Genomic DNA, 8993 nt, shown 5'->3' with positions numbered 1-8993 from the left:
AAAACCAAAAGCTTCTTTCAGGTGATAATAGACTTGGAGGATTAGGATATATAAGCCTGGTGCACAGACAGCTCTAAGGCCAGCCAGTAATACCAAGGCCTGACATTGAACAATCTTGAGATAATATCTCTGCGGTAAGCAACCCTGGGCCTTGGCATACTTCCTGAGTTGATGTGCTGTAGGAAACAACATTATGCTCCCAAGGGACCTTGAGGGAAACTCCAAGAACCATGTTCCCGTCCCACTCATGACAAAGCAGACAGCCGTCTTTCCTCTCAAATATGGCTCCCATGTCGCTAGCACCTGGCGGTCCCTTGCTTCCAGCAGAGCACCAAAATCAGGACAGCAAAGTGAGAATCAAATCTAAGGAGGGATGCCAATGTGTGATGGGCATCTCTTTATACCAGGCTCTGTGTTCCCATACTATATATCCTATGCATCACAAAAATCACTGAAACAGGTTTCAATATCTCCATTTTCCAGATGAAGAAATTGAGGCTCAAAGGGATGAAGTAACTTGCTAAATAAAGGTCATGCAAGCAGTTAAGTGGTGGAATTGGGATTTGAATCCAAGCTCACTCCATTCCAAATTCTATGTTCTTTCCATAATCCCATGCTGCTTAGTAAACAGGGAGGTTGGAAGTGGGAGTTTTGAACATAAGCTTCATTTGCTATGCATACGTATTTATAGATAATTTTTATAATTTCTCTGTATAGAATGACATAAATAAATACATATTTTTTTCAAATATTCCATAACAAGTATCACATTCCTACATATAAAATATACTAGCATCTAAATCTGCATTTGGTTAATCCTGACTCTTTTCTCAGAGGGAAAAGGGTGGCTATAATTAGGGATAGGACTGGGAGTCAGGATACCTAGTTTATAGTCCTGGCTTTGCCTTTCACTCACTGGGTACATTGGGAAATTCCTTTTTTCTTCCTGAGCCTAATTTTCATCATCTGTCAAAGGAAGGGTTGGATTAGATCTTTTACATGCTAGGATTCTAAAAATCTAGTAACACTGTTGTTACCATGTTTCTTAATCGTTTTAGATCAAAGCACAGAAATTGAACAGTAGAAAAAGAAAGCTGAACACATATATTAGAAGCCTGTTTAATAATAACTAATTTTATTGAACACTGTTTGTATGCCAGGGACTGTACTAACTAGTTTGTATTACTTATTTTCATTACTTCTTATCACATCAACTCTATTGTTATTTATCCATCTCTTAGGAGTAGAGAGGTAAGTAATTTGCCCAAGATCACATGGCTGGTAAGTGGAGAAGCCAATGCTGAAATCCAGGCCCAAGCCTAGGGCTAGCTCCTAAATATAGTCCTAGCCTCCACTCTTGCTTTACAGCTCCCACTGTGATGACTGTGTAGGACATTTATTAAAATTGCATTTGAGATTATCTGATCTTGGGACATGAGGAAAAAGGAGGGCACATATCAGCCCATGTAACAGAATTTTCTAGAGATTATTGCTATGATTATCTCCCTTAGGAAAGGAAGCTGTAAAAGTTATATAGAATATGTTCAGGTTCAGAGAATTAACTGCATCAGAGAAAACATTATACTGGTCAGCAGGCCCTAGACATAAAATTACTTCTATTCCTTAATATTATTAGTAAGCTTTGTTTTCCTAACACCAAGGTCATAAAAGTTAGGCCCCAGTTTCTCTGCCTAGGTCTAAGTAGGAGGAAATAAATCAAGAAGGAGAAGAACTTTTCTTGCTCTTACTGATCTGTGGAGGTGAAGGCAAGTGGGAGGAAGAAATGGTTGCTGGCGGGTAGATAAAGAACTATCAAAAGGCTGAGTCCTGTACAGATGGGGATGCTGTATTTGATATCCACCCTATTCAAATGATGCCTTGATATCTACCTATTGCCTCTGATCTCCCTGGACAGGGAAGTTGGGTGGCAAGGCTGAGCCATGGTCTAGGATGAACTATAAAAACATTATGAACCATTTCCATCCCCAAAGGATAATACCTAGACAAAACTACAAGAATGTCCAATCTTGGGAGCCGGGATGGAATAGAGAGCGAGCTACCAGCAATGCCACTACTTCTTTCTGTTTTCTTCCTTGCTCACTACCCACATTAAGTAGGACTCTTTTTCTTTTTTGTGAGCTTTGTATTACATGTCATGCAGGTGGGTTGGAGAGAAGTGAAAAAGGCTGTCTATAAATTGCTGTAGCTAATTTAGAAGTCATTTTGCATCGTGTACCCAAGCCTACACTTTCAATAATGTCAGAAAAGTTTGCTTTACTTTTGCAATGCATCGATAGGTTAAATGGCATTTTTATTAAACCTACAGGTGACACAAAGCTGGAAAGTATACTTATAGCTACAGAGCTAAATCAGAATTCAAAATTGTCTAGACAGTCTGGAGTTTCTTGTCTAACTCAATAAGTTGGAATATATCAGAAATAATTGCAGAATTCTATATTTAGGGTAAAAAGAAAACCATCATATAAGTTCAGGATGGAGATGATTACCCGAACAGCATTTGTTCATATGAAAGGACTGGGGACTTTATCCACAAGTTGAATATTTTCCAACATTATCATGTGTCTGCTGGATAAAAACAACCCAATCTTTGACTGCATGAAGGGAAGTGAGGGAGAGATTATAGGAAGCCCTGGTCCTAGTGCAGTGGGCTGTGGTCAGACCACACTGAAGTACTGGGTTCTGTGGTAGGTACCACAATTCTTGGGGGATTTTGATCAACTAGAAGAAAAGTAATGGGTTGGTAAGGGGTAGGAAATCAGGAATAGTCGATATAAATTATCACATTTAGCCTAGAGAAGAAAAAAAAAGTCAACCAAAGGAATACCATATCCTAGTCTGCAAATATTTAAAAGGCTCCTTGTGTGACAGGCAGAATAAATTTGTTCTGCCCTGTCAAGATGTAGAGCTAGATTAAAGAGCAGAAGTTAAAGAAGGTAGATTTCAGTACAATATAAGAGCTTTTCAATACCTGAGCTGTTGTCCTAAAGAAAGAGAGAGCTCCTAGCATCTAGAGGTACTATAGCTATGGCTACCTTAAAGGAGACCTTTACACTGGGCAGAGGTGAAGTACGAAGAAGACACCACTGTCTGTTTTGCCAGGACTGGATTCCTTGCTCTTATTTCACCTGATATTTCGTATATATTCTTGGGCTTCAACTTGGAAGCCATGAATTTTGGCTGAAGAACCAGGCCCATGACTTTCTGAGCAGGGACTACCACTTCGGAATGCCTGAGCTTATAGCCCCTTCCTTAGGAATTCTCTGAACAGTGAAACTCACTCTCTTGTACTTACCCATTTGCCTAATAACAGAATGGCTCACTTTGCTTCTTGAGCATATATTAGGCACTTATTTTTTTTTTATTTTTATTTATTTTTTTGAGACAGAGTTTCACTCACTCTGTCACCTAGGCTGGAGTGCCGTGAGTGGTGTGATCTCGGCTCACTGCAACGTTTGCCTACCAGGTTCAAGCAATTCTCCTGCCTCAGCCTCCTGAGTAGCTGGGATTACAGGCATACACCACTACACGCAGCTAATTTTTGTATTCTTAGAAGAGGTGGGGTTTTGCCATCTTAGCCAGGCTGATCTCAAACTCCTGACCCCAAGTGATTCGCCCGCCTTGGCCTCCCAAAGTGCTGGGATTACAGGCATGAGCCACCACGACTGGTCACATATTGTTTCTGCTATAGAAATATTTTATTACTCCATAGATTGCACTTTTATTTCTTTGAATTTCATTTGTTAATATTTAGACATTTTTTTTCTGAACAGACCTTTGATAATATAATGATTTTAATAATAATTAGAATTGTTACACGAAAAGAAACGAAAATTTCTGCTCAGAGGCTTGGCTGTACTGTTAATAATAGTGCCAGGAAGCCAGGTGTGGTGGCTTACACCTGTAATCCCAGCACTTTGGGAGGCCAAGGCAGGCAGATTATGAGGTCAGGAGTTCGAGACCAGCCTGGCCAGCATGGTGAAACCCTGTCTCTACTAAAATTACCAAAAAAAAAAAAAATTAGCCGGGCATGGTGGCGTGTGCCTGTAGTTGCAGCTACTTGGGAGACTGACACAGGAGAATCGCTTGAATCCGGGAGGCAGAGGTTACGGTAAGCTGAGATCACACCACTGTACTCCAGTCTGGTGACAGAGCGAGACTCCATCTCAAAAAACCAAAACCAAAACAAAACAAAACAAAAAACAAACAATAATGCCAGGAAACTTCTCCCTGCAAGATACATCTATTCAGCCCCTAAGAGAGTTGCTATCATGCCCCAACCCATCTTTATCCTACTGGGAAAGGCAGGTAGCCTCATTCTTAAAATCCATTATCCAGGAGCTTAGGAGAAATAAAATCGAAATTTCTTTTCAGGAGATGTAAGAGACTGGAAAAACTGGTCCTTTGGTTTTTCACACACTACTCCACACAACACTTCTGACACTGGATGTGTGAATTCTTTTCCCCACACACCAAATAATTTTCCACTGGACATCAGGAGGGTGTCCTATAATTCAGTTCTGACACATCTACCTAGAGTAGATCTCACAGGTTGAGGGCGCAGCCTCTCAAGACTCCCTCTCGCTTTAGATGCCAACTGCAAGTCCCAGGTTGCAGCCTGTACTCCTGACTGTCTGGCTATAAATTGGGGTTCTCATGACCCTCCTCCTCAGGTTTTATTAATTTGCTAAAGTGGTTCACAGAATTCAGGGAAACATATTTACCCATTTATTGTAAAGGGTTTTATAAAGGATACAGAAGAAAAGTCAGATGGAGAGATGCCTAGGGCAAGGCATGTGGGAAGGGGTGCTCTGCTCCAGGCACCTTTATGTGGTCAGCTCTCCAGTGGCTCCCTGAACCCACTGCTCCTGGGTTTTTAATGGAGGCTTCATTACATAGGCATGATTGATGATATCACTGGCCATTGGTGATTGACTCAACCGTTAGCCCCCTCCCCTCCTGGGAGGTCAAATGGTGGAACTTAATGTTCCAACCCTCTAATTACAGATTGGTTCCCCTGGCAAACCAATAGAGATGGGGTTTTGCCATGCTGCCCAGGCTGGTCTCAAACTCCTGAGCTCAAGCGATCCTTCAGTCCCGGCTTCCCAAAGTGCTGGGATTATAGGCATGAGCCACTGTGCTCGGCCATCTTCTCATTTTTATAACAGTCCAATTCCCTAAGATAAACCCATGATTAAGTTTCTAGTTTCAATATCTTACAACCAAATAAATGTAGTAGTTAAGAGTTCTGACTTTAATGTCAGATAGACCAGAGCTCATATACAGAGTACCCACTGAGAAGTTACTTACTTTCTTCAGCTTCCTTATATGTAAATTCACAGATTTGTAAAGAGGATTAAGTGAGATAAAATATGTAATGTGCTTAGCACAGTGCCTGGCCCAGAGTCAGTGTGCAGGAAATGTTAGAGCTCATTAATATGTATTATAATCAAATAAAATATGAGGAGACTGAAAAAGAATAAAATCACCCATAGTTCCACCACCTGAACTGATCTTGAACTATTTTCTTTTTGTCTTTTATCTGTGTGTATGAGAAAGAAATGTTATATATGATTCTGAGAGGCAGTCCTGGTAGTTAGAATGCCCTTTGTTTGCCAAGTCATCATAGGTGGTGGGGATAAAATCTGGAGGTGGAAGCTGGGGTGTGTGAGTGCAGAACTGCTCTGCATAATGAAGGGAAAAGGCAAATGAGATTCCCTAAGGGAGAAATAGTTTAATCCCTGGGTTAGATCTTTTAAGCACTCCCTAAAGACAGAGAAGGAAGCCATTAAATGTTCTGAGTCTTAGAACTACCCCTGTTAGACTAGATCACCTTTGTAATATCTTTTATACCAGTTCCCAATTTGCTGAGAGTACTAAGTCCCTGAGAACTGAGCCTGAGACACTTGTGCCGAGAGCCCTTTATCAATCCTTCTATCTCCTTCAAGTCATTCTTTTCTGACCCATTCCTCCTAGGCAGCCATGGTGGTCTCTTCCATGTTTCCCTATCTCAGGTCAGGCTCTTTTGAAAGTGGGCGTACACATGACCATCTTAAATCACATTAGTCAGTAGTTCTGCGGATACCTTATTAGTAGGGAATCTGGATCAGGAAGATTGCTTTCCTATGGGCTTGGGTAAAAGCCACTAGAACCCAAGGAGACAATACTTGTCCAAACTGATTTACAAACAAAAGCTAGTGTTACTGAGTGGTAACACAGGGAAAAAATTTATTTACTACTAACATCTAGGAGCCAATATTTTAATTTAATAATTTACTTTTATTTATTTCTATTCACAAGTTGAATATTTTAGATTGGTTTGAAAGTTATCACTTCTCTATGCTGTTCTCTCTCAGCCTCTATTTCTATTTGATAAGCAATTTGAGATTATTAATGCAATTTATGAACCTATGGAAGAAGAATGTGAATGGAAACCAGATGAAGAAGACAAGATTTCGGAGCAGTTGAAAGAAAAGGCCAAGATTGAAGAAGAGAAGAAAGATGAAGAAAAAGAAGAGCCCATAGGAATTCCTGAATTTTGGTTAACTATTTTTAAGAATGTTGACTTGCTCAGTGATATGCTTCAGGAACATGATGAACCTATTCTGAAGCACTTGAAATATATTAAAATGAAGTTCTCGGATGCTGACCAGCCTATGAGTTTTGTCTTAGAATTTCACTTTGAACCCAGTGAATATTTTACAAATGAAGTGCCAACAAAGACATATAGGATGAGGTCAGAACCAGATGATTCTGATCCCTTTTGATGGACCAGAAATTATGGGTTGTACAGGGTGCCAGATAGATTGGAAAAAAGGAAAGAATGTCACTTTGAGAACCATTAAGAAGAAGCAGAAACACAAGGGACGTGGGACAGTTTGTACTGTGACTAAAACAGTTTCCAATGACTCTTGCTTTAATTTTTTTGCCCCTCCTGAAGTTCCTGAGAGTGGAGATCTGGATGATGATGCTGAAGCTATCCATGCTGCAGATTTCGAAATCGGTCACTTTTTACCTGAGCGCATAATCCCAAGATCAGTGTTACATTTTACTGGAGAAGTTATTGAAGATGATGATGATGATTATGATGATGAAGGCAAACAAGCAGATGAGGAACGGGAAAAAGAAGGAGATGAGGAAAATAATCCAGACTATGAACCAAAGAAAGATCAAAACCTAGCAGAGTGCAAGCAGTAGTGAAGCAGGATGTATGTGGCCTTGAGGATAACCTGCACTGTAATAGCCTGAACACAACTCTTATTTACTTATAGGCTTACGCTTTTGTATTTTCTTGGTAGACTAGGTCATTTTTTTTAAAGGACAGGAAACTGATATTTTAAAGACCAATTTGTCCTACGTAGAATTTTAACTAGTTTTTCCGCCAGATATGTTGAATGCACAAATTCTGTCACGCATGTTCATTCATTGCTACGTAATTTGGTTCTTCTGGAACATTTTCATGTAGCTCTTGGAGTACAACTGTGAAAATTAACAACTGCTAAAGGAAACACTTTTTTTCGTAATTTTTTCCTTAAAGAACCAAAGTATTTTTTTCAGCTGGTTGTTGAATAGGGTTAAGTCCACTTGGATTAGTTGTGCCTTTCATTAATTTGTTACAGAAATGCAGTGACTTATATTAAGACAATTCATTGTTTAAAAATAAAATTGACAAGACAACTATATGGTTAAGAATTTCCAGTATGACCACATCCAATAACTGTATTAGATTGTTAATGGATTAATGTGTTATAGGTGACACAGTTAACTGTAAAGTAACCTGACTCAGGATAGTTACTGGTACCACAGTGAGGTGAATAAAACAGGATTTTCAGAAGTTAGCCCTAATTTAACTGTACTTTTAAATTTAACCTCCATTAACTAAGCATCTTTTCTTTGTGGTAGAGTCTACCTTCTGCTTCCCTGGAAAGGATGAATTTACATAATTTGACAGGCCTATTTTCAAGTTATTTGCTATTTGTTTGCTTGTTTTTGCTTTTGCAGCCTAAAATAAAAATTTCAAATACAATTTTGTTCTTACAAGATAATGTCTCAATTTTGTACCAATTCAGGTAGAAGCAGAGGCCTAGCTTGAATTAAGGGTTATACTCAGTTTTTACCACATTATTGAAGAAAAGGGGAAAAAAAAAAGCTTTGGAAAGACATACTATACTAATAAGCAACTGTGGAAGAGGAAGAGGAAGAAGAAGAAAGAAGAAGGAGGAGGAAGAGGAGAAGAAGGAGGAGGAGGAGGAAGAGGAGGAGGAGGAGGAGGAGGAGGGGAAGATCTTAAGTGATTTGATGCTTTTTGTAAAACAAAAATTATTCTTTGGGTTAGAGCTAGATAAAAGGCCCCAAGCTTCTGTGGTTTATTCTAATTCTTATTGCTTAAAGCATGAGTATGTCACTTACCCATGCTTCTTTTACTATGTATTAAAATGTGTAGTACTGTTTACCTAACTACCTCATGGATGTGTTAAGGCATGTTGAGTTAAATCTCATAAAATGTTTCTCAATCTCATTAAAAGCTCAAAATTTGGGGCCTATTTGTAATGCCAGTGTGACACTCAGCATTTTGTTCACACCACAGTTTGATAACTAAATTGGAAAACAAAGGTTAAGTACCTCTGTTCTGGACCTGGGCAGGCAACACTCTTTTAGATCTTTGTGTGGCTCCTATTTTTACAGAAGTGGATGGACGCACTATTTCACAAAGTCCAAGAATTTTTTTCAGGTGTTTTTGCTGACTGTGTAGTAGTAAATACTACGGGGATAGCACTATAGTATTGTAGTCATGAGACTAAAGTGGAAATAAGACTATTTTTGACAAAAGATGCCATTAAATTTCAGACTGTAGAGCCACATTTACAATACCTCAGGCTAATTACTGTTAAATTTGGGGTTGAACCTTTTTTTGATGACAGCGAGGGTGGACTATTGGGTTGTCATTTAGAGGAAGGTCTAGATTTCCTGCTGTT

General features: G+C 39.3%; 1 pseudogene; it reads left to right on the top strand.

The window, feature by feature from the left end:
* The first annotated feature begins 6413 nt into the window (after positions 1–6413).
* LOC102146262 (nucleosome assembly protein 1-like 1 pseudogene) lies at positions 6414–7250 on the top strand (annotated as a pseudogene).
* Positions 7251–8993: the final 1743 nt, after the last annotated feature.

This window comes from Macaca fascicularis, chromosome 2 (genome assembly GCF_037993035.2).
Source record: "Macaca fascicularis isolate 582-1 chromosome 2, T2T-MFA8v1.1".
Taxonomy (NCBI): Eukaryota; Metazoa; Chordata; class Mammalia; order Primates; family Cercopithecidae; genus Macaca; species Macaca fascicularis.
The sequence above is the reverse complement of the archived record's forward strand: the minus strand, read 5'-3'. Positions and strand labels throughout refer to the sequence as shown.